Source organism: Schistocerca piceifrons, chromosome 5 (assembly GCF_021461385.2).
Source record: "Schistocerca piceifrons isolate TAMUIC-IGC-003096 chromosome 5, iqSchPice1.1, whole genome shotgun sequence".
In the NCBI taxonomy this organism is placed as follows: domain Eukaryota; kingdom Metazoa; phylum Arthropoda; class Insecta; order Orthoptera; family Acrididae; genus Schistocerca; species Schistocerca piceifrons.
Window position 1 is genome coordinate 56888583 of NC_060142.1, and position 19844 is coordinate 56908426.

The following is a 19844-nucleotide window of genomic DNA, read 5'->3' on the forward strand; positions in this document are numbered from 1 at the left end:
TTCATTTACACGGAGTGCAGTGGAGCTGACACTGAAATCATTAAGTACTTGGTTATATCATCGCTAGTCTCACTGAACTCTTCTGAACTCTACATGTCACGTGTGGTCTGGCTCTCCTTCCCAGCAACAGGTCCCAGGTTCAAACTAGTCAATTCCCTAAAAAACACGCTCAGAGCGTCGTTGCGCGAAAGTGGTAGGGAGACACGATATAGAACAAACAGACACCACGCAGAATGTTAGAAAATAGCGACCCTTCCAGGATGGTAATATACCATGATTGAAGTTCGACCACATGCCCAACTAGGTCAGAAAAATATCCTGTTAAAAATTTATCGTAATAAAAAAAAATTTTTTTTGAAAGGCATAAATAGTTGAAAACAGTAGCTGCAGCGATAGATAGTGAGACATTCTAGCAGAGACAATAGCATAATTAAGTTATGAATTTTAAAAATTGTTAGAATTAAGTTTTCTCCTCAATGCAAGCGCACAGGTGGCGGATACATCGTTGACAAGTTGGTTCTGACCCAACAAGTAAGTGAATGGATTGTCAGTCTTGGGTATGATAAGTGTCAAGTCGTGTGAACAAGAAGTTTATGAAGCGCGTGTGATGGTATGAGCGCATGTTGACTCGAAGTAGGGCGCGTGAATTGCTTTTAAAACAGAAAATAAGGGATTCGGAAAGATTAGCAATGGCAGATCGAGGCCTTGACCGAATTGAGGTAGAGACCCAGCATGAAAATGGGCAGACAATAGAGGACAGTACAACAGACGATGCAGTATCGCGAGAAATAGGACATATAACGCACCACAACGAGGATAATGTACGTCAAGGCATAGAAAACGTAAGACAGCATACGACAGAGGAGCAGGAAAGTAGAGAGACAGTCGATGAGGATTCTAACTTGCGTCTTGAATACGTAGAACCCATAGTACAAGTAATCAGAGCTCCCTCACCACAGAGTACAAGGAATGCGAGCAGAAACGTGTCACAGCACAGTTCACTGCAATAGGTTGCGAACCAACACTTGGGCGAAAACACAGAGCCTAGGACGTCGGAACAAAACGCAATAGGACCCACCAATCTGGCAGAATTATTACAACAAATTACGGAAACCATGACAAGGCAAAATAAAGACATAGCGAACCAAATTCAAATTCAGAATGGAGAAACCACGAGACAAATGCGTGCGATTAAAGAACAAAACAAAAAAATTCAGTTACACCTAAGTCATATTGAAGACGAGGCAAAAGAATCTCGAGAAGTGATAGGAAACTTAATAACAGGTCACAATCAATTGAGAACAGACATTGACAAGGTACAAGCGGACGTACAAACATTGCGTAATGACATTCAGGACGAGATCAAAACATTACGTAACAACACCCAAGGAGAAATCAAGAAACTAGAGAAACAGATAAACGAAATTACTAGACAAGCAGCAGGTACAGCGCGTGAAATTGTTGAAAACAGTGTGTTACACAAACGTATCACAAAAGCAGCGCTGCAAAGATATGATAACCGCATGGTCAAAATAGAAGCGCAAACGAAGCGACAATTTCAGAAATTGCGAACAGAGTTGTTGCAAACCATTGAAGAGCGTAGTGAACAGGATCGAACAAGCACAGAGTCTGCAACCACATTCGTATTTGTAACAGCACCGGAAAAACAAGCAATTAACGAAGATATTACTCATTTGCGATTCCAATCACAGGCGGAAAGTAACATACGTGAAATCAGACAGCCTGCACAGCAACAAACACGTTTCGAAATTCTTGATGAACAAACGTCATCACAAACACATGCGGAACCACAAATGTATGGTTCAAGACAGTTTGGATCGTGCAATGAAGCAGCAAGGTTAGCCAGACACGATATCGAACCAATACCTGACAATGGAAAGCCATGTCGCGAAGAGTACAGCACAATGCATTCAGCTACACGTTCACAACCGATGGAAGAAAATTATTGCGTACCACTCCAACGATACTACGCAAGGGTAGGCGAAAGTTACAGTGGACAATATCCAATTGATCTACCACAACCGGAAAGAACGACGGGGGAAATGATCAGAAACAAAAGTGGCGAAGAATCGCGAATTTCATATGGAACTATGACGAAGTACGACAACAATCATTTCCTCACAGTCAGAAAATTTCAACACTTTCGAGAAGGAAACTCATTACATCCACGAACTTTTATTGATCAATTCCGAGTAGGATTACCAGAACACTGGACGCTAGCACACAAATTAGACTTTATATGTGCACACATGTCAGGAACAGTCGCAGAAACCATGCAGAATGTTGCAGCGACATGCCGATCGTACGAAGATTTCAGAGAGAAGTTTCTCTCACGATATTGGTCCAGCGAAGCACAGAACAGAGTGAAGTACAAATTATTACAAAACCCATATTTTGAAAATTCAGGAGAGAAGAGTCCCGTGAAATTTTTCGAATTAATGGCAAAGAAAAATCAGTGCTTAGATGTACCATACAGTGACGGAGAGTTGATTAAATTATGCGCGATGAAGTTACCATTGAAATACCAGCAATCATTAGTAGGTCGCGGAGGCAATGACGTCGAAGTATTTAAAGATATTCTAAGGGAACTAGAGTTCATATTTTCGGAAGGTGACGCAAGAAAGAGACGAAGCGCTCGTGAAAACGAAAGCAAAAAGCAGTGGAATCCACAAGACACAGTACGAAGAAACAATAATTACGAACCACGTGATAACTTCGCACCAAGAAACGACAATAGATTTCAACAAAGAACCGGTTATGGATTTAGAAGAGAATATGGCAATAACTATAATTCACCCAGGAACGGCAACAACTATTACAGAGGGAATAACGACAACCGGAACGGGTACTGGAGAACCAATAGACCGACAAATTATCAACCACTATCAACAAGCTGAACAAGAAAAGAGAATACAGATAGGAGAGGTGGAGTTAAGACCACCAAACCCCAATAAACGTCGAATTGACAGCTAAGCGCCCATGCCAAAGAGAATGACGCACCTACCCAGGAAAATTGCAGCACCTTGAACAGAGAAGTAAAAATCTTATCACGAGAAGAGAAGAAGGAAGAAACAAATCCGCAAGGACCAGATAAAAACGAAGACAAGAAAATAACAACATCGTGTTGGGACGAAATTAATTGGGAGAATACTGACGAGGAAGATGAATTACCAGAGGCATGCACAACGAATGTAGGAGGAAAGGACGAAGTAATGAGCATTGCAGAGCTATTTGAGATGGAAACCAGGGAAAGCGAATTGAGTGAGGATAATGCGCAGTCGACAGAAGTTGAAAATAAGTTACGAGTGGGCACATAACCCAACGTATATAATGAAGGAAGTTATGAAGCGATAATTAGAGCATTTAGATGCGATTATGTGGAAGTAGCGACGAAGAAGGAGAATGTAATTTTTTTCCTTCTTTTCTACGTAATTCTGTAGCTCTCAATTCGTTCGAGCAATCAATCATTCATGATAGGAAACACAGTCACAGCTCAGTCACTCAAAATGGTTCTGAAATTTTACTTGTTAGAATGAAATCAGGCGATGATTCTTCTTCTCTGCAGGCTCGTGCTTTGCGACAGTCTGCTAATCTGTACAAATAAAATGCCTCGTAATTTTGGGAGCGTTGTATAATCAGTCGGGAAACCTCATATCAAGCGGATATTTGGCTTTGATGAAGTATAACCTTCCGAAGAAGTAATGGAGCTCTTGGATTATTAAATGCAGTTTCGTATCCAGTCTTTCGGAAGTTCCCTTCTGATTAACAACTACGCAATATATCGATAAATATCATTAATTCTCAAATTTCAAATACACACCTTTTTTTTGAAGGAGCAATCTATATATATTTCCTTTTTAATCGTACAGTTTGTATCAGTTATCTTCTGTAATAAATCTCAATAATCAGATTACAGCTCTTCCAAACCAAGCTCAGGCTAATCGGCACGAACCAATCTCCGAAGCTTTCTTTTTTTTCTTCTTTTTTTTCTTCTTTTTTTTCTAACAACCACCAGAGAGAGTACTACAAAGAATACTTATGCGCTCATGGCATAGGTATTGTATGAACTACTTTTCGCATGGATTCTGCGAGTATGAAGATAGAAAATTAGTAAACGTCATTCAAGGGTAGAATTGTATCAGAATAATTCATCGAATATAAAGAGATATTACAATTGCCCCTCGCAGCGAGCAAAGTTAATGATAATACACTTTGCGAGCTAACAGAAAAAATTTGTTGGGTTGTTTATTCAAAAGAGGAATATTTTGAATTAGTAGAATTTTACTATAGAGAGTATGGGTAACATGTTAAGACAATAAGTTACGAGAATACCTAAGCTGTAGCTTTTACATGTACTGGGGTATACCCGCATCCCGAGTACATAATCAGGGAAGATGTAGATTGGTGTAATTACGAAAAAGGTCTACCCATTTGGGAACTGGTCTTCACAGGGAAACCCTGGAAAACCCGGAAGAATAGACCCCAGCTCAGGTATTAAAGAAGATAGGAAAGCCTAAATACAGTAATTTTGAAATATATAGAAGCTCCATAGATTAAATCGAAGGAAAAGTGCCTCATAGCCAAAAAAAATTTTACAATACTCCTCAAAAAAAATTTTCAAAATTCTTCTTTCGACGATGTAGCCGGCGATCTCGTTGTGAAGTCGATGGAACAGGAACACTGGGTACGGGCACCGGGTAGGCGACGTTCAGCGTTTGGTGGAGGCGGCACGGAGGACAGGTGATGGCTTATGGTACAGGATAGAAGCTGGTAATGTGCCGTAGAAACAGGAAGATGATCTCAGGAACAGATGGTCAGGGACGTGAACATGAAACAGGTTTAAAGTGGAATAAGAAAAGGTTCTGACTGAATAAATTCCTGGAAGAGAGTGGATTAAGGCAACAAAGTACATATTTCATCGTTGAACTCAAAATCGGAGAGGATTCTTATATTCTTCCATCTGTACTAGACTGGAACATCCATCAGTTCTGACAATCGCGAATTTTTTTGTAGTCCTCAATACCAAAGTTGTTTTGCATTACAACTGCTGATTGTCCAAAACATTGCCAAATAGACTGTGGGCATTTAAATTTTGTTGTAGCTCGTATCGAATGTATTCCTCTCAAAAAAATTTTTAATCTAATCTTCGTTTTGTTATAGTGCAGGTGGAAGTAGAGCATTGAATCTGTCCAAGGTTTGCTTTCAATTACGGAATTATGGATAAAATTTAAGTTTACACCTGATGAAAAATTTTAAACATAGGCATATAACACTGACTCCACAAAATGAATAATTTGAAAAATTTTCATTATTCTTATAATTAATTGATTTATAGATCCACTTGCAAATAAATATCATTAATGATGACGTATGTTCATTTAACAAATCATCCACTCGCAGAATCTTCTTCATCCTCTCATGAACATTTATGGAAATATATTTCAACAATTATGTCCATAATATGAAACACACAAACTGCTATTCATAAAATGTTAATTAAAATTCTTAAATTAATTCTCCAGGTAAAGAAGGCATAATGAAAAATCTAAAAATTATAATAATTTTCTCTTGCGCAACCAGAGAATTTCTTCAATTCTTTGCAACAGTGACGTTATCGACTGTTGCTTCATTTCACAGTTCATTTGTTTTCTTGCGCGAACAGCGCACATCATACACACAGCGTATTTACCTACATATCTCACACTGTTCAAGTTTCACACGCAGTTCTCACATAAGTGCCGTGTCTTGAGGAAATGTAGATGCACTTTCATTGTATATCACTATGGCTTCTGCTCATAGTCCACACTTAAAAACTCTAGTATTTAACAATTCTTCTACCTATCTTAAAATTTTTGTGCTAAACTATCACCGGAGTAGTCTCACTGTCTTTTAACCTATCACAGGAGTAATCTCACTGTCTCTTAACCTATCACAAGAGCAATCTCACTGCCTCTTAACCTATCACAGGAGTAATCTCACTGTCTCTTAACCCCTAGACAACATAAACTTCTTGATATTTATATACACATTCGACTCATAGTCAAATTCCACTCTAACTTCTTCTCCATATTTGGTATCACAGATCTACGGTCCTTCAAAAAATTTCTTAATATCATTATGCGGGAATAATCCCTTTATTCTTTTCGATTCGGGATATGCCAACAAGTATGATCCAGGATTTGGTATATTTACAATAACATATGGTCCGGTATAAATAAGATTCCATTTCTTTATGTTCTTCATCAGTTTCGAGGAATGGATGTGTCGCCTCAATAAAACCTTTTCTTCAAGATGAAACGTCTGAATCCGGTGAATCCGTTTATCATATGTCAATTTCCGCTGTATTGCCTTTTTAGTTAAATTGACAAGTGCGAGTCGAATCTTTTCCTCCCATTTTAAATTCTGGTCTTCATATTTTGGCAGATGGTTTATCCAGAAGTTCTTTTCAATCTGACTAAACATAAGATCTGTTGGAGTGAAGTTAGTTGAGGTATGTGTCAGATTATTAAATATTTGTTCAAATTCTGACAAATAATCAGCCCATGATGTTTGTTTACTGTGACAGTATCTACGCATAAATCGGTTTAATTCTCGGAAAACTCGTTCTATTGGACTACCTTGTGGATGGTAACATGATGTCAAAATTTGTCGAATACCAAGTTGTGTTAATGTTTGCTTCCATTTAAATCCAGTAAAAATTCTGTCATTGTCTGTAATTATGGATTTCGGTAAACCTACATGCGGAAGATAGTCACGCACCAATCTCACTACAACAGCTCTGGCAGTAGCACACTTTAATGGATATAGTTTCACATATTTTGTAAACACGTCAAAGAATCCAACAATGAATTTGACTCCTCCTCTTAATCGTGGGAGAGGGCCGCAGATATCACACGAAATTAACGCCCTTGGCTCTCGTGGAATAATTGAATGCAGAACATGCTTACTACCTCTATTATCCGGTTTTGCCTTTTGACAGAGTAAACAGTTTTGTATTGTTTGGTGCACTTTTCTCCGAATATTCGGAAAATAACAGTACGCTCCTATTTTATTGGCACATTTAATTGCACCAAAATGTCCCCATGATAAGTGGGTAAACCAAATTAATTTTTCCTCATATTCCTTCGGGATACATACACACCACCGTGGATTGTTGTCCTTCCCACGTCTGAAGAATAATACTCCATTTACTAATTTATAATGATCTAAACTAGCCCTTTAATTTTGTTGTTCCTTTAGCTGAATTATCTTCTTCCATCGAGGGTCTTTTCGTTGTAAATTTTCCATATCTTTACAAAGATGTACATAATAAGTCTTGTAGATATTGTCCTGCAACAGTAATACTGGAAAATCCGAAGTATTTACTGATTCTATTTCCGGCGTTAAACCTTCTGGGGATCTTGACAGTGCATCCGCAATAATATTTTCTTTGCCAGACACATGAATAATTTTAAATTGGTACTGTTGTAGTGTCATTGTCCAACGTCACAGTCTAGGATGTAATAATTTACATGTTTGCAAAAAGGTTAGTGATTGATGGTCACAATACACAATCGTTTTCGAACCATATAAATAATAGTTAAACTTCTTGAATGCCCAGATAACTGCAAGTCCTTCAAGTTCTGTGGTCGTATAGGCTCTTTCACAGGGCGACAACACTCGACTGGCAAATGCTATCGGACAGAATGTTGGCACCCCTTTCATTTTCCTTATTTGGAAGAGACAAGCACCTAATCCAACATCCGATGAATCCGTGGACAGACAGAACTCACAATTCATATCAGGGTGATATAATAAGGATGCGTTAACTAGTTGGTCTTTAATGTCTCGAAAAGCTAGTTCACATTCTTCAGTCCATTGCCATGGCACATCCTTCCGTAGAAGCCGGTTTAATGCCTCAGAATTCATGGCTTGAGTCTTTATGAAACGACGGAAGAACGATGCCATACCTATAAATCCCTTCAGCTGTCTTTTATTCCGTGGTGATGGAAAATTTCGAATTGCACTTATCTTCTTCTCGGTAGCCAGGATACCTTTCGCATCTATCATATGTCCTAAGAACTTAATTTGCGGTAAAGCAAAATGAGACTTTTGTAAGTTTACTGTAATTCCGGTTTTCTTGAAAACAGCAAAAATCCTTTCCAAAATATGCAAATGCTCTTCCCATGTTTTCGTGGCTATTAATAAGTCGTCAACAAACACAGTTATACGACTACGCAATTCTGGTCCAAGAACATAATCCAACGCTGAAATAAATATTCCGGTACTAATATTAAGACCGAACGGGACAACTCTAAATTGGTAACTTCTCCCAGCATAGATAAATGCAGTATATTTCCTAGATTCTTCATCCATTTGGACCTGCCAGTACGAACTTCTCAAATCAACACTAGTTAAGTACGAAACATCCTGGAAATTTTGAATTAATTCATTTATATTTTCCGGATGAGTTCTTACAGGTACTATTATTTTATTAATCTCTCTCGCATCCAGAACTAATCTAACGTTACCTCCAGGTTTTGGGACGACTAAGAGCGGAGAACAATATGGACTAGTTGATGGCTCAATCAAGTTCCATTCTAACATTCTATTTATCTCCCTTTGAACGGATTGTTTTAAACGCCAGGGCATCGGATAGTGCGTGTAACAGTAAGTCTGATGTGGCTTCACTTGTAGGTGACAAATATACCCTTTAATAATTCCTGGTTTCTCATCAAAAATCTCTTCATATGCCTCTAACAAATAATGAAGCTGCTGCCTTTGTTCTCCGGTAAGCTGATTTGATTCACTAGCTTTTATCATTGTTGTTTGGTTAAAGTCCTCCTGTTGTACCAAATCCTTTGAAAGCTCCTTCCAACGACCGTTTGTAGTGTCAATTAATTGAATTATGGCACCGCGACAGTATTTCTCATGCACCGTTTCCTTTCTGTTTAAATCCAGTGCTATCACTTCTCCATTTAATCTAAATTTAACTATTCCTTCCAAAAAATCAATCTGACGATCGTACTCCTGCATACTCCCAATACCAAGAATACGGTCCACTAATAACTTCTCCACTACAAGGAACGTGCATTTTATGGCTACATTTCCCATTTTCATCTCTAATTGTGTTTGTATTTTGACATTGGGAGAGCGTGCTCCAACAGCTCCGATGATTTTGCAGTTCTGTACTGGCAAAATTGGTACCTTCTTCTTCCTAATAATTCTCCGAAAAAGAGCGCCTGAGATGACATTGGCGGAAGCGGCGGTGTCTAATATCACATTCGTTGGAACTTCCTCTATTTCAACAAATACTTCCGATACCGGAACACTCGATCTGTATATCCGGCAAACGAATCGGTACATCCCAATACAAAGATTTATTAATGTAGTTCTCAAAATATCTCTTTAGAGATCCTCTAAAAAATGAGAAAGGCTCAGGATATAATACTTCCTGCCTAAGTCTTTCTTGTACTCCAGCAGACCAATATTTTGCTAGAAAAGCCTGCTCAAATTCTTTGTAACATTTACAAGAAGATGTTTGTTCGGATGCCCACAATGCTCCTGATCCTTGTATATATCCAGATACAAAACTAATCTTTTGCCATTCTGTCCAAGATCGTGGAAATAGACCTCTGAAACTTCGAATAAAGACTACAGGATGAACATTCCTTTTGTCAGGGTTAAAGATTTGAAATTGTCTCTGTTTAATCATCTTTTCCTCAACGGTACTACGATTCCAAAAATCATCCTGTTCGTACTCTTCCTTGTGGCTATCCGTTATGTCGAATCTAACTTGTGACGTTCCAGTTCTGTCTACATCGGATCTTGACGTGGACGGAATTTCACGCGCAAATTGAGAATGTTGTTTCCTACTTCTCGCTGTTTCTAAATCCTCCTGCGAGAGATTTAGTGATCTTTCGATATTTTCTTTCCAACGCGAGAATTCTTCGCCAAGTTGTTCTCGAACTTCCTTTAACCCTTTGTTGAAAAAATTCTCCTCGGAACTCTGTGAAATTGACTGTAAAGCTACTTTCACAGTTTCTTCTTTGGTTTCCGAAGGAAAATTTTGCCGCTGTAATGTCGTTTCTGAAAACTTTCCCGCAAGTACATTCATTCTATGTTCCACTGTCTCCCGTTTTTCCTTCACTTCGTCAAATTGCTTCTTTAGATTATCTTGGGATTCTATAATTTCTGGTATCATAGCTACGGAATACTGTATGTCCTCTTGAGCTTGTATTACTTGAGGAAACAGCTCTACTTGTTTTTGTATCGTGTCAATTTTGACGGATACATATTCGGTTAGTTCCGCTTTTAATTTACTATTGTTTTCTTGGCATTGTTGGCAGACCTGCTCAATTTGAGCAATAAGATTCTGTTCGGTCCTTTCTGCCCGTTCTTTTATTTCCTGTATCTGGGTATTTAATCTCCGATCTAATTCGGTAAAGGTTGCTCTTAACTGATTTTGTAATTCTGTTTGATTTTCGGCTAATTGATTTTGGAGTCCATTTTGTATAACAGGTAAGTCTCGTTTTACCTCCGCTTGGCCTTCGGCTAATAGAGACAACTGTTGCATAATAACAACTAAGGTGTCAACAACAGTCTGATCAGCTGTTGTATGAATGTTTTCTGAACCAGCGGGATTATTTATATTGCTACCGCTAGCCACAACAGTCTCAGAATTGCTATCCATGGCCTCTGCTTCTGCTCAAACAGCTGAAGGCTATTGCACGTCTCGTTGATGATTCAATGACATTTTAAATGCCGCTCTAGTCAATACCATTAAATAACTGTCAATATCAGATTCTAATCACTAAATACAGTTTCAAATTTACTGTCGTGGACACACTTAACTTTCAGATTACTTTACAGATGGTATAAAGTTCAATGTCCAGTTACGAAAATCATACAATATACAGTTCTACAATCTAACTACTAGCTGGAAAAAAGTTCTTTCTAAATTGATTTCAAACTATTTTAACTACAGGATAAAAAAAATTAGATTTCTCTGGCCTTGTTCTGCAGTCTCGGTGTTGTCCAGTAGTTGAAATCGGTATCAGCAATCTTTTACTACGGACACCGAATCTCTCTTCAGATTAGTTACCTCTCGTTCTCGTTGGTTTTCATGAAACAAAAAATACATATATTATATAACAATCCAAGAGAGTCCTGTCACACTGGCGCCACTGCAATTTTTTTCCTTCTTTTCTACGTAATTCTGTAGCTCTCAATTCGTTCGAGCAATCAATCATTCATGATAGGAAACACAGTCATAGCTCAGTCACTCAAAATGATTCTGAAATTTTACTTGTTAGAATGAAATTAGGCGACGATTCTTCTTCTCTGCAGGCTCGTGCTTTGCGGCAGTCTGCTAATCTGTACAAATAAAATACCTCGTAATTTTGGGAGCGTTGTATAATCAGTCGGGAAACCTCATATCAAGCGGATATTTGGCTTTGATGAAGTTTAACCTTCCGAAGAAGTAATGGAGCTCTTGGATTATTAAATGCAGTTTCGTATCCAGTCTTTCGGAAGTTCCCTTCTGATTAACAACTACGCAATATATCGATAAATATCATTAATTCTCAAATTTCAAATACACACCTTTTTTTTGAAGGAGCGATCTATATATATTTCCTTTTTAATCGTGCAGTTTGTATCAGTTATCTCCTGTGATAAATCTCAATAATCAGATTACAGTTCTTCCAAACCAAGCTCAGGCTAATCGGCACGAAGACAATCTCCGAAGCTTTCTTTTTTTTCCACTTTTTTTTTCTAACAACCACCAGAGAGAGTACTAAAAAGAATACTTACGCGCTCATGGCATAGGTATTGTATGAACTACTTTTCGCATGGATTCTGCGAGTATGAAGATAGAAAATTAGTAAACGTCATTCAAGGGCAGAATTGTATCAAAATAATTCATCGAATATAAAGAGATATTACAAGAAGATAGACGAGGATGAGGAAAAAGTAGAGGATGTTGAAGAAAGCGTAAATGAAGGAAGAAATAGAGAAGAGGAAATAAAAGAGAGAGAAGTAGCAGTCGAAGCTTATCCTACAGAAAGTTCGAATTCACAAGGGAAATTCCTAAAAAGACACATGTATGACTCAGTGGAGGATTCGTTGATGCAAGAAGAAGAAGAACAGAACCAACCCTTTCAAATTCAACCAATTGTGAAGGCCATGGTAAAGCATATCCCAGTCAATATTGTAATTGATAGCGGAAGTGAACTGACTGCGATCTCAGAAAATTTATTCATGCAGTGTAATGCCAATGAGGAATTGCCAGTTCTGAAAACACGTAAGATTAAAGTAAGAGGTCCTATTAGAAACAATGCTGCGGAAGTTACGAGACAAACAAGGTTAACTCTTTCGTGTCAAGGTCAAAAGATCGAAGCCAACTTCGTGATAATACCTAAACTAACTGTAGATTTGATTATAGGTGCAGATTTTTAAATGAGAGACGAAGCGATAATAGATACGGGGAAAGGTAGCGTAACATTCGGGAATGTCACACTTCTCTTTGAGCAAAAGCTAAAATTAGAAGAAATACCAGTTATAAACAAACAATTAAGAAAGACGCGAGATAAAGAGGATGAAGAATTAGAAGGGTATGCACAAAAGGGGGAATCGCCTCAACTCATGTTAGAAGTCCATAAAGAAACCGATGAAAAATTGCAAGAAGTTCAAGGTATTTCGGAACACAATAAAAGAGAATTAGAGGGTATTTTACGAGATAAAGCAGAGGTATTTTTACCTAAGACTGGCTGTATTAAACACTTTCAGTACAAGTTTGAAGTAAAACAGCACAAACCATTTAGAGTGCCACCCTATACAATCTCATTAAGCTACAGGAATAAAGTATTCCAGGAGATATCTAAAATGTTAGATGACGATATTATGAACCAGCTTCCTCCACATATAACAGCCCGCTCCATATTGTACAAAAACGAGATGGGAGCATCAGGTTAGTGCTTGATTCCGGACAGATCAACACAATCATAATCACTGAGACAGATCGCCCAGGAAAATTAGAGGAATTGATACAAAGCTTCCACGGTGCTAAGATATTTTCATCAATTGATTTACAGAGTTGTTTCTGGCAAATTGAATTGGCCCCAGAATGTAGAAAATTTACAGTATTTATCGTATTCGGTAGATGTTACCAGTTTAAACGATTGCCATTTGGTTTAAACATATCATCAGCAGCGTTTATTAGGGGATTTAATACTATACTCAGTCCTGAAATTTTACAAAAAATTACTTCTTATGTTGATGATGTGATTATAGCAGAACCCTCTTGGGAACATCACAACGACACATTAAATCAGTTTTTACAGATCATGAAAGAGCATGGGGTCACAGTAAATATAACAAAATCCAAATTTGGAAGGCGAGAGGTCATATTTCTAGGACACATAATTTCCGAGAAATGGGTAATGCCCGACCCAGAAAAACTAACGGCAATCAAAGAATTCTGTACTCCATATAATCAGAAAACTCTCAGAGGATTTCTAGGTCTCTCCGGATTCTATAAAATATTTATTTGGATCGACTCTCTCGCAACACCACGCCTATGTGCATTGACTGGAAAAAACACGCCATGGGTATGGAATCAACAAGCCAATGAAGAATTTTTAAAAGTGAAAAACGCACTAACAACAGTACCTATTTTACCACATCCTGATCTAACAAAAAATTTTTGTATGGCCACTGATAGCGCGAAAACAGGTTTAGGAGTTGTTTTATTCCAAGAATACGAACAGGCAGGGCTAAGATCAAATAGAACAATTGCATTTGCCAGTCGGGTACTCACAAAAACCGAGAAAAACTATTCAGTCGCGGAGCTGGAAGCATTGGCCATTGTATGGGCTTCCAACGTTTTCGATACTTCCTATTCGGAAGAAAAACAAAAGTATACACTGACCACAAAGCATTAGAATTTCTGTTATCCGCCAAACTAACTCATGGGAGGTTAGCCAGATGGATGTTAATACTACAAGAATTTGACTTCACTATTACACACATACCAGGACCAGCGAATGTATTAGCAGATGCTTTATCACGATGTCCACAGGGTGCATCCAATAACGTAGGTTTGGAAGCAGCAGAAGACCAGTTTACAATGTACTATATGAAACAAGTACCTTTCGAAAACTACATTACGACAGCATTGAAAAACAGGCAAAGAACAGGACAAGGACACCGAAATACTAGGAATCAAACACAAGTGGAGAAGTAAAGATTTTCCAGACATTCGACAGCACTATCTCGTAAAAAACAATGTTTTCTTTTTTAGACGAAATGTTGCAACGAATGAATGGTTAATTTATATCCCAGATGAACTAATTAATAAGTACATATGGTATACACATTTAAGTAATGGCCACTTTGGACCTAAGAAATGCTTTTTAAAAATAAAACAAACAAGCCATTTTCCTAATATGGAACAATGAATAAGAACAGTATTAGTCAAATGCAAAAAATGTATGAGGGCTAAACACGTCACTTTCCAAACCACGCCACCTATGTTTCCAATAATCCCTAAAAGATTAAAACAAATAGCTGCAACAGATTTGATGGGGCCCCTCCCACGCACAAAAAATGGTTAACCAAAGTAATACGAGTAACGAGTGAGCAAATGGAATACCACAGACTACCACAAGAATGCCTAAATGAATGTCATACCTTCCCACCGTGAGACAGGCGCAGTTCCGAGGGGAGAAACGAGAACAGAAGCCGAGAGCAGAACCGTGTTAAGCTAGAAGGCCCTACGATAAGGGACAGACACCCACGTCGCCAGCTAACCGCTAGGACCATCCCCAGACCATGTTAAAAGCTAGAGCCCTCCAGAAGAACAGTATAGATCTTACGATAATACTAAAAGGTCCACACCAGCTGCAAGTTTTAGCGTGAGACTTTTTCGCTTCTCTGTTACGTTGCAAACTTTAAAAACATTGCCCCACCACGAAAAGTATAACGTTTCTCATTGGATGGACAGAATTTTTGTAGGCGGAGATTAAGGTTAACATTGAGACCCTGATTGGTCGGATGAAAACACAGTCAGATAGTTTTTTTAAACCAACTTCGGTAAATTGTAGTAAGGAGAGGTTAGGGGAGAGTTGCTTCCGAGACGGCGAGGTGAGCGGAGCTGTGCTGTCCGCCGTCCCCTGACGAACACCGACAAGGTAATGAATGCACGCAATGCTGCATAACAGCGCATTAAGCTTCACTCAGAACTGCAGAAGTCTCATCTGTTACACCCCCTTTTTGCGTAATACTAGTGTCGATCGTCAATTAAAGCTCATGGTGTTCACATTTGCCACTTGAAGTAAAAATCTGAAATGCGATGATTTTTCTGTTATATAGTTATTGAGAAGCCACATCAGCCACTGTAATTTACGACAAGTTAGATAAGTAATTAAAGATAATTGAGGGTCACTGTAGACCATTTTGATAGTTTTCTCATTCGTGAAACTTAATTTAAACCTAGATTATAGATGTGATATGGCATAGGTCATCCTTCGATCCATTGTGGAACTTGGAAACCCATTCAGGGAATATTCGTTCACATTTTTGTTGGACGCAGTTGGTTTTTACCATCCTGTATTAAAACATTTCCTTTTGTCAATAGTGCAATTTATAAACAATGTTTTGTGAGTAGAATAAAATTTCCAATGGTAAACTTAACTGCTTTTTCGACGTTATTTTACCAGCTAACTAAAAATAGGAAAGCCTTGAACCCCTTTCACTAAATTTAGTTAGTATTAAGATTCTTTTACAGGGAGTGCAGTGGAGCTGACGCTGAAATCATTAAGTATTTGGTTATATCATCGCTAGTCTCACTGAACTCTTCTGAACTCTACATGTCATGTGTGGTCTGGCGTCTCCTTATCAGCAACAGGTCACAGGTTCAAACTAGTCAATTCCCTAAAAAACACGCTCAGAGCGTCGTTGCGTGAAAGTGGTAGGGAGACACGATATAGAACAAACAGACACCACGCAGAATGTTAGACTGTCTTCCTTGTTTCCTGTGGTTTTGCTTCCTATGCCTTCTTCTCGACTTCTCCGTCTGACTTTCGCAGCGTGTGCCCCATTCATCGTCACTTAGTCACACGTATATAGTATGGTACTGTATACGCATATGATTTGTTCTCCTCCGGAGCTTCCCATTTCTTATTTTTTCTGGCCACCAGATATTCATTAGGCGTCGAAAACACCAATTTATGAAGCTCTGTGACTGAGACGCTATCTTCTTGTCTCCTTTCCAACTTTCACTGGCCTGAAGAAGGATACCCTTCACATTTGTATTAAAAATACGACATAGTTTTAGTAACTCAAAGGCTTACACGTGTGAAAGTTAAGTTAAACTCACTGAAAAAGAAGCAGAGTTTGCTAGACTCAATATATATATATAAAGAAAACACTGCAGACACCTCTCACCAATCGCCATCCTTCTGATCTTGCAGTGTTGTTTCGTGGAAGTTGTGTGGATTCTCCGCTGCCCAGAACCCGTGATTCTATGAGTTGACATAACTACTCAGGTGAAACCAGGCTTCGTCAGACATAACGAACAGTTCCGTGTCCAAGTCGTTCATTGTTATGTCAGTGATCAGCTACTCACAAAAGTGGGGGCGCTGAGGAGAATCTGCTGCTTTCAATGCATGAACAACAGACACTCGTTAGGGATGCATGTGCATGTCCAGGTGGAGTATTCGTCCAGATGATCGATGTGATATGTCAGTCTCTTGCGAAAGACGTCGGATTGATTTGGTAGGACTCTGAAACATATTTTGGTGAAATGCAGCCACATTTTCTAGCGTGTGGGCACGTTTCGGAACGTATATTGACTTGTTCAAAACAGATTCTGTCTGACACCATTTTCGGATTAAGCGTTGCATGGCACTCTTTGCTGGCACTTTGACACCGTTAGACTTCTCAGCAAACAACTGACCATACAAATTCCACGTCTTTGTTGTCACATAACTTCGCACAGCGAACACCCGCTGCTCCACTATCAGTACCACCGTCCCCTTTGCACTAGAGTTGTGGCGATTCGTGAATGAGTCGTTCATTTGAACGACTCTAAATAAAGAATCGTAAGAATCGAATCGTGATACGGACGAATCGTCGTCCAAAAGAATCGTAACGATTCCAAGTTCCAACGATTCATCGATTCTTAGTACGCTATGCTTCGAAAGCAACTTCCGTGCCGAATGATTACGACCGCCATATGGCAGTCAAGTGGAGGATGCGTGTGAAAAAAGGAAGCTCGGAACGAACAAACGAAGTTCGTGGGTCTTAATATTACTCGTGAAAACCAAGCTGACACTTGGCGGTGGCTGACGGGAACGAGCGTAAAGGCATTTCCCATTTACCGTCGCTACCATCAGCCACCGCGCCGACGTCAGCTTAGTTTGCGCGAGTAATACACGAACTAGTGATGACAGAAACGATATACAGCGAGTACACAGAGTACACAGCTCCCAATACACACGATTATAATCAAGAAATCAAAGTATGATGATTAAATACGTGCAGATGCAATGCAAAACATACATACCTTCTTTACACACGAGCAATAGCACTTGGATTATGTATTATATTTCGCGTATCTCGAAAACGGCCCTAACGATCTGGATGAAATTTTGTATTTAGACTGGTTTTTGCTTTTCGAGTTCACCTACGTAGTTCCATTCTTTCGTAAAAAGTCAATTTTACAATTTATATATCTACATAGTTCCATTCGTAAAAACGCAATTTTATTTTATAAAAACGCTATTTCACATGTTTTTATAACTCCATCTCGTAAAACTTTGTTAGTACGTATTGAATGTAGTTAAGGTTTTGGTTTTTAAGTTTATCTGTATATAGGTGTCTTTCCTTACAGCACACAACCAAACTGGCATACCACGTAATTTTGCAGCACCTTTCGCACAAATCGACTCCTCTTTTCTGGCATACTGAAATAAAACAATAGATGCAATCGAATCCAACGTGTCCTTTCATCAATTAAGGTATGACACATATAAATCGAGAATCACACTTGTAACGTCATACGCATGTTTACTCATAAATAAACTATCTCTGTCATATCTTATCATGACACAGTTCGATTCTAACCCCATTGACAATTTCAGACGTGTCCTGCCATCTGTGAGTAAGATGTAGAACTTTTTGCATTCCGTAAGAATCGTGCCATCGCAGACTAGAATGAATCGTGAAAGAATCGTGAACGAATCGTAGGAATCGATTCGCAATGTGAAATTGAATCGTGGGAATCGAATCGGGAAATCGAATCGTGTTGCCCAACTCTACTTTGCACTGCTCCACTCACACTGACGCAGTCCGCACTACGCTCTGAACCGCTGTGGATCACGTGGTGTGCGCGTCGCCGGGTGTGATCACATGCATACATTCGCGTCCAATCGCACCCACTCGTCCAGGCCACTTTTATTTACCCCACTGTGTAAAATAGTTACTCCCCCTCCTGAAACATTCTATAAAATGAACCAGACATTGTCAGTCCCATTAAAACTAGTTTTTGTCAGTTGTATTAAAAGGCCATTACAAGTAATGAGAGATAATGATCGAACGATTAGGAAGATATTAAGGGCATGAAGGCACCAAGAGGAGGGTGAAAGACCAAAGCTAATGTAGGAGGAATGTGTCAGAGAGGACACAAGGAAAATTGGAATTGGAATAGTTCGGCACTAAACAGGACAGAATGGAATAATGTCCTACAGAAGGCAAAGAATCATAAAGAGCTGTCGGAGCAGTGGTGATGATGATTCTTGTGGCGAAATAAATTTTAAAAAATTTAAATTTATTGATTTTTTGAAAAGAGAAAAAATTATGGATATGGGACTAAATTTAGAATTTTTGAAAGGCTATTTTACTGACTGTATTGACCGATTTGAATGCGGACAAATTCAGTGCTGTGTGAAATTTGCCTGTAATATAATTTACCATTCCGAATAATTAAATTTTTGAATTCTACGTCGTTGTTGATTTATTCAGAGGTCTCACCTTAGACGTAGAATTCGTCCTTCTGCCACAATATTAATTCATTAGTCGCCATCGATGTTCTTCTCTTTGTTGACCGTGTGTATCTTCCTGAGTCGGCATCAGTTCACTTCACAAAGGCGGTGGAAACCAAGGAATACAATGCTACGTCGCTTTAAATAATTCTCGTAAAACTTAGATAATTCTCACTATTTTTTATTCACAAGACAATAAGACTTGCTCTGCTCGTCGCACAAACCATAAATACTAACAAGATGGCTGCCTTTCCGCACACACCAAAAATTATGCCCATCCCCTACAAGGTAACAATCGAAAGTGTGTCTTAACTCCTTCTTGGAGCATGAAGCAAAAGAGAATCCAATATGAACGTTACTGAGATTATACTCTACATCCCTCTCAATTTAATCTTTGGCACACCTTTAAGGTATTGCATATATCTGCGTTGGAATGTGTCATTACATTCTGCAGGGAAAAACGTGAATACCCGTTCAATTGATTCACCTAACTGGTTTAATGAACAAAAAGGATCAATAAATTATTTTCCACGTGGCAGGTAGAAGTTGGCGGTCAGAGGTCCCCCATTCACGCTGATGCGCCGAATCCGTAACTCGCTTGTGGCCCCATTCAGACGGGCAACAGCAGCAACATCGGCAGCAGCGCAGCAGGCCTTTCTCGCAAAAGAACTCTCAGAACAACGGGCGGGCGACCGCGGCTATCTGGTGCTGCGCTGCGTAGCGCCGCCCGGAACTCGCCATTGATCCCGCCGTCTCGCCGGCGCAACGGCACGGAGAACAAAGCGAGCACGGCGGCAACTC

At 39.0% G+C, this 19844-nt stretch overlaps 1 protein-coding gene across 1 annotated transcript in view; it reads right to left on the minus strand.

Annotated features, from left to right (window-relative positions):
- The window catches only part of LOC124798733, a 76759-nt gene that overhangs the window by 12551 nt on the left and 44364 nt on the right, over positions 1–19844 (minus strand). The gene's annotated exons all lie outside the window — the stretch shown is intronic.